Source organism: Nomascus leucogenys, unplaced genomic scaffold (assembly GCF_006542625.1).
Source record: "Nomascus leucogenys isolate Asia unplaced genomic scaffold, Asia_NLE_v1 001318F_42262_qpd_obj, whole genome shotgun sequence".
Taxonomy (NCBI): domain Eukaryota; kingdom Metazoa; phylum Chordata; class Mammalia; order Primates; family Hylobatidae; genus Nomascus; species Nomascus leucogenys.
Window position 1 is genome coordinate 1 of NW_022096084.1, and position 6,453 is coordinate 6,453.

General features: G+C 38.3%; 1 long non-coding RNA gene across 1 annotated transcript; it reads right to left on the minus strand.

Moving 5' to 3' along the window:
• LOC115833812 lies at window positions 1-6,453 on the minus strand. The gene is made up of 4 exons (XR_004029088.1): window positions 6,248-6,453; window positions 5,167-5,357; window positions 3,819-3,898; window positions 1-160 (listed from the first exon to the last, which is right to left on the minus strand). It is a non-coding gene; the product is annotated as an uncharacterized LOC115833812 (long non-coding RNA).

Below are 6,453 nucleotides of genomic sequence, written 5' to 3' on the forward strand. Positions count from 1 at the left end.
TTAATCGCTTCTTTGTCTTCTTCAGTTGCTTATTATGCTTGAAGGAGTCGAGGTTAGTGAGAACTCCCATAATTTTAGGAAAGCCATGTACTTCACAGATGTTTAGAAACTCAAATGTTACCATTTCAAACCCAAAGCTGGCATCTATAAGCATCAGTACCTACAAGCAGAACACATTATTTCTCAAAGAAACTACCAAAACAGACCACCTACACTAGGGGTTGGCAACTGGCCCACAGGCCAAATCCAGCCCATCACCTGTGTTTGTGACTAAAGTTTTATTGGAACATAGCCACATTAATTCATTTACATATCGTCTATGGCTGCCTGTGCACTTACAACTGCAGAGCTAAGTAGCTGCAGAAGATATGATCCACAAAGCCAAAAATATTCACCTGGCCCTTGACAGAAAAGTACCACTGCAGACTAAATCAAATGACTACACAGGCATCAGCCAGACAGAGAAACCACCACTGTCTGACTTGCTCTAAAAGGCAACCATAAGACAATGCCCACTAGGATATAAACTTCCATTTTAAGAATTCTAATGCATGAGAAGTAACTCAGAAAAGGCTGGGTCTAACCTGGCCCTTACCTAAGAAATCCTAATTTAAAGAAATGAAATTTTCTGTAACGTATTTTTAAGCCAAATAACAGGTCTCTGACATCCAAAGAATGGGAACAAAGTGATAATCAATGAAATATATTAAATAGTTACAGAAAACCAACCTCTTCTTTCAATCTCCTCACAGAAAACAAAAAATCTGTTTTTTTTGCTGGGAAGTATGCAATGGAAACCTCTATCTTGTATGTAAATTTGTATAACTCAATTGCTCAGAAATTTTTTTTAAATAGCTACCAGTTTAGAATTCAGTAAAAAAACAGTAAGATTATGATGAATGGTAGTCTATAAGGAAATATAAGCAGATAAGACCAATTTTTTATTTTTTTGACACGGAGTCTCACTCTGTTGCCCAGGCTGGAGTGCAGTGGCACGATCTTGGCTCAGTGCAAGCTCCGCCCCCCGGATTCAGACCATTCTTCTGCCTCAGCCTCCTGAGTAGCTGGGACTACAGGCGCCCACCACCATGCCCGGCTAGTTTTTTTGTATGTTTTTAGTAGAGATGGGCTTTCACAGTGTTCACCAGGATGGTCTCGATCTCCTGTGATCTGCCCGCCTCAGCCACCAAAAGTGCTGGGATTACAGGCGTGAGCCACCGCACCTGGCCAAGATCAATTTTTAAAATTTAAGACACTTCAAAGATGCAAAATAATTTCAGAACTGATTCCTGGAAACTTGTAGTTTTAATATTAAAGATAGTTCTGTTTTATCTTTCCGTGGATAACTAAAACTAACAAAAAATGGAAACAGAAACGCCCATCTTTGATTAAACCAGGAAATATTCAAAATCCAAAACCACAGAATATATGAAGGTGGGCCTGTAGGAAAGCACAGCTGCCACTGCAGACCGAGGCAGCAAGCAGAGCTCTCCAGCAACACTGGACCAGCTCAAAGAACAGGTGGAATATCCTCGCACCACATCTGATGTCACAGAGTGCCAAGGGACAAGCAGCTGGTTGTAGGGTCAGGAACAAAAGGGGGCAAACAGTCCCTCAGCTGCCAATCTTTGTCATCTAAGCCAGTGTTACTCCCCTAATCCACACACACATGTACACACCCAAATCCACGTATTGTGTGTGCCTCTGCTGTACTCAGGAGGCTTTGACAACCCAGAGCAAAGCAATCAACATAAGCTAGGCTAAATAAATTATGGTGCATCCACAGAATGGAATATTATATTAAAAAGAAGGAGGCAGAGCTACAGTATTGATTATACACCTCCAAGATATATTACACGAAAAAAGCAAAGCATAGAACAGTGTATAAAATAAGCTACAAAAGGGTGGCATGTGTGTTTATATGTATCTGGAAGGATACTGCTCTGCAGGGACCTGAGAGACCAGCGGTTACAGCAAGGAAAGAGAAAATGCACATTGTGTGTACCCTGCATTACAGTTAGAGTGCTTTACCAATCGTGCTACTTTTGAAACTCTTAAAAAGATTTACACAGGCATCTCTCAATGATGGTTAAGAGGCTGGAAAGGGGAGCAGGGAGGGAGGGACAAAGAGGGAAAGGTTAACAGGTACAAAAATACAGTTAGATAGAATAAATTCTAGTGTCCAATAGCACAATAGGGTAACTATAATTTATTATATAATTCAGAATAACTAAAAGAATGAAATTAAAATGTTCCTAACACAAATAAAATATAAATGTTTGAGTGATGGATATCTGAATCACCCTGATTTGATCATTACACATTGTATGCTTCTATCAAAATACTACATGCACCCCATAAATATGTACAACTATTATGTATCCATAATAACTAAAAATAAAATGTAAAAGCATCTCTTAATATGTATGTCTTTAAAATCAGAAACTTGCTACATTTTAAATAAAAGAGAAACAAATGACTTCTGTGAACTATTTGAATTATTTTAAGTATAAAAGATTCAGTAATCTTTACACAACTTTACATTAATTATACTTATTTTTACTAATAGTAGCATTACATGTTCAAAATTTGAATGTTATTTAGTTTTCCGACATTACAATCGCACAACTTTAAAATCTGTATTACTTTTTTTTTTCATATTTTAGGAGTCTTCCCGGGCCAAACTATAAAATCTGTAGCTCTAGAAAAAACTAAGTAAAAATGAAAAAACCAAGTTATCTGTTACCCCACACTTCCTAATCAATATGGCTTATTTTTTTGCTAATTTTTTTTTTTTTTTTGAGATGGAATTTCGCTCTTGTTGCCCAGGATGGAGTGCAATGGCACAATCTTGGCTCACCACAACCTCTGCCTACCAGGTTGAAGTGATTCTCCTGCTTCAGCCTCCTAAGTAACTAGGATTATAGGGATGTACCACCTCACCTGGGTAATTTTGTGTTTTTAGTAGAGATGGGGTTTCTGCATGTTGGTTAGGCTGGTCTCGAACTCCCGACCTCAGATGATCTGCCCACTTCGGTCTCCCAAAGTGTTGAGATTACAGGCATGAGCCACTGTGTCTGGCTTTTTTTTTTTTTTTTTTTTTTTGCTAATTTGTATTTTGTTTTTGCTAATTTAAAAGACAGTTATTAGAATATCAGAAATAGTGAACATTATCATTTCCATAAATGCAAGAGCGTGTACATTTTCCCTACACTGAGTACTGCTACATCTTCTTTGATAAATTCTGACCACTTCTTCAGGCAATTCATCTACTTATTTTAGCATTATCATTAAGGATGAAGGTTCTAGAACCATCAGGAACAAGGGTCCCATCTTCACACAAGTTACTTAACTGCTGGGGGGCTCTATTTCATCTTATGTAAACTATAGATAATACCTACTCACCTCAAGGTTGTATCAAGGGCTTATGTAAGCTAAATTTGTAGAAAGCAGTTAGCACAGTGCCAGAAAGGCTGCAAGAAGAAATGGTACTTACTATGATATATTTCTACGTATATATGTATGCATGTTAATGAGCTCTTATTAGCTGTGTTCATTAAAGGTTTTCTCCATCCTGTGATTTGCTTTTAGATTTTGGAATACATTTCATTGTGCACATTCCATTTGTATTATTAATATGACAACATTTATTACTATTATTATTGTCATCATCAATTTAGTCACATCTACTATATCTCTGATAATGACCACGATTTCTTTAATAATCATAAAACTCTCTTCCCTTCATCATGGGGTAAATAACCTACCACAATGCTGTAAGTCTCCATCAGCACCCCAGGCTGCCCCTGCTGACTTACCAGATCTGCTACTTTAGCCAGATAGATCATCATGTTAATGTCACACCTGCATTCAATAATGGTGAGTCTGTGCTTTCAACCTGTAAGTGAAAAGATGAAAATTTTACTTTAAAAAGACCCTGAAAAAACTCTAACCATCAACTCTAATTTTCATTTTTTAATTGCATCCAGTAAAACACCATATACATTTACGGAGTGTACCAGAAGTTCATTTTTATAGGCAAAAACTGGTAAAATAAAATAAATTCCATCCTGTTTTTCTTGCTGTGTTCTAAATTTAAATAATATCAAAAGTCTACCCAGATGAATAAAAGTGCTTAAACAGGGAAAATTCTGACTGGACAGGCTCCATGATAACCATGATCCTGCTGTTCGGCTGCAGGTCAGTGTCTTTGCCTCTATCAAAACTTCCCATGTTCCCACTATCGCTAAAAACATCCTCAAACATAATGCAACAGAATATTCACAAGGATAATTATGTCTAAATTAAGGTAATAAGAAAACGGTCAAGAAAATATGGGCTGGGCACAGTGGCTCACACCTGTAGTCCCAGCACCTTGGGAGGCCAAGGCAGGTGGATCCCTTGAGCTCAGGAGTTTTGAGACCAGCCTGGGCCACATGGGGAAACCCCATCTCTACAAAACCAAAAAAGAAAGAAAAAAAAAGAAAAATTAGCCAGGCATGGTGGCATACATTACTCAGGAGGCTAAGGTAGGAGGATTGCTTGAGCCTGGGAGGTTGAGGCTGCAGTGAGCAGTAATCACACCCCTGCATTCCAGCCTGTGCCACAGAGTAAGACTCTGTCTCAACAAAAGGAAAAGAAAATATGGATGCTCCAAATATAAAGAAAAACCTTAATCCAACTATATTATTGCAATAATAAGAGATTTCAGAGTGTACATTGCCATTCTAACACTGGAAGTTTGTTTCATCTTCCCTCAAACTTGGAAAGGTCACCATCTCCCAAAGCAGACGAATTCTCCTAGGAAAAAGAGAAAACGCGCACTTCCACCAGCATGTGGCTTCATAAGGGCAAGCACGTGCACCTGGCACATAGGAGGTACGTGCTGTCTGTTAAATGATGTGTTCACAGTGACCAGGCCTGTCAGGCCCTTCCAAGGAACATGCTTGGCGAAGCCATAGAGCAGTCAGGATAAGATATGTATCACATCCTTATCTCTGGGAACTTACCCTTTTCTGAAGTTATAGCTAACTTAGTAAAAGTATAAGAGAAGTAACATGATAAGACAATATTTAACATGTTCCACTCAAGAAAACAACAAACACACACATGTCCCTCAGATGACAACAGCCACGCCAACTCTGTGTCTGCAGCGGCATCTCCTACCTGACACGATTGTCACAGGGCCTCTGATCCCAGTCAATTTCTGCCAGGTGAAGTTCCGAATGAGGCATTATATCAAAGTGCTCCTTCCAACTCTGGAGGCCCCATCACCACTACCACTATTGGCGGGGGCTCTAGTGGAGTTCGATCAACCACTGGAAGATGATGTTTTTTTGGTCTTCAAATCCTGAGTTCTATTCATTAAAAAAAAAAAAAGGAAACACACTTTCAAAATAGAGTAAAAGGTATCAACCTTATAAGTAGACTTTTTTAGTACACTTACAGATGTGAGTACTTTAGTATATTTTATAGAGAGTACAACAGACAATATATAAATATAATTAACTTGTCAATTATTAACTGCTGACTCCCATCCAAATAATTGCTGTTCAATAAAGATGTAACAAGATGACTTCAATAGTATAGAGAGTTGAAAATTAAACACTCCTTAAATCTGACTGTTTTATGGGTGATTTTAATAGTTTTTTAAAAACAAAAAGGTAAATACCAAGGCAGTGCATCATAATGGATAAGAGCAGAGGCTCTGGAGTTAAATTTGGCTCTCCTACTTACTGGTTATGTGATTGGAGGTAACCTGTTTTCTTGACCTCAGTTTTCTTGTCCATAAAATGAGGGCAAGAATGATTCCTACTCTGGTAAGGCTGCTGGAAGGATTTAGTTGAATAATGTTTAAAGTACACTGCTAAGAATATCATAAGGACTCACTAAATAAAGCTATGTTAGTATTAAATATTGTAATTTTTGTATTTTATATTACAACTTCATAAAACGTATCCAGAGGGAAGAAGCACACTTATCACCACAGAAACAGTTTAAAGTTTAGGAAGAAACAAATTCTATAAATTCTTGTATCTTGGGCAAGAAACACCAACTAGTGTGCAGATGCTGGAGGCAAGGCAGATTCTATGGCAAAGCTTCTCACGTTTTGGTAAAAGCCACACAACATGCATCTGCATGTCCTTTGGAGCTAGACTAGACTTGTGAGTCCAAATGTCGCCTGTGAGAGGCTCCTACTATTTAAAAAGAATCAACGGAAGAAGCATCAGACTGTAGCTAAACACACCTGTGAAAGGATCGAGCCATCCACACAGCAGACTGAACTGCAAAAGCGTTGGGATTTCTCTTCCGGGCATCTTCTTCGTCTCCTAGCTGAAGATCCTGCAGATGCCACTTCTTTTTCTTTTCATCTTTGGGTCCACTGTTTTTCTGTGTTTCTTCTGGTCCTTAGTCTCCATAGTTGGCTATTTACCAATAACGAGTAACTCTAAC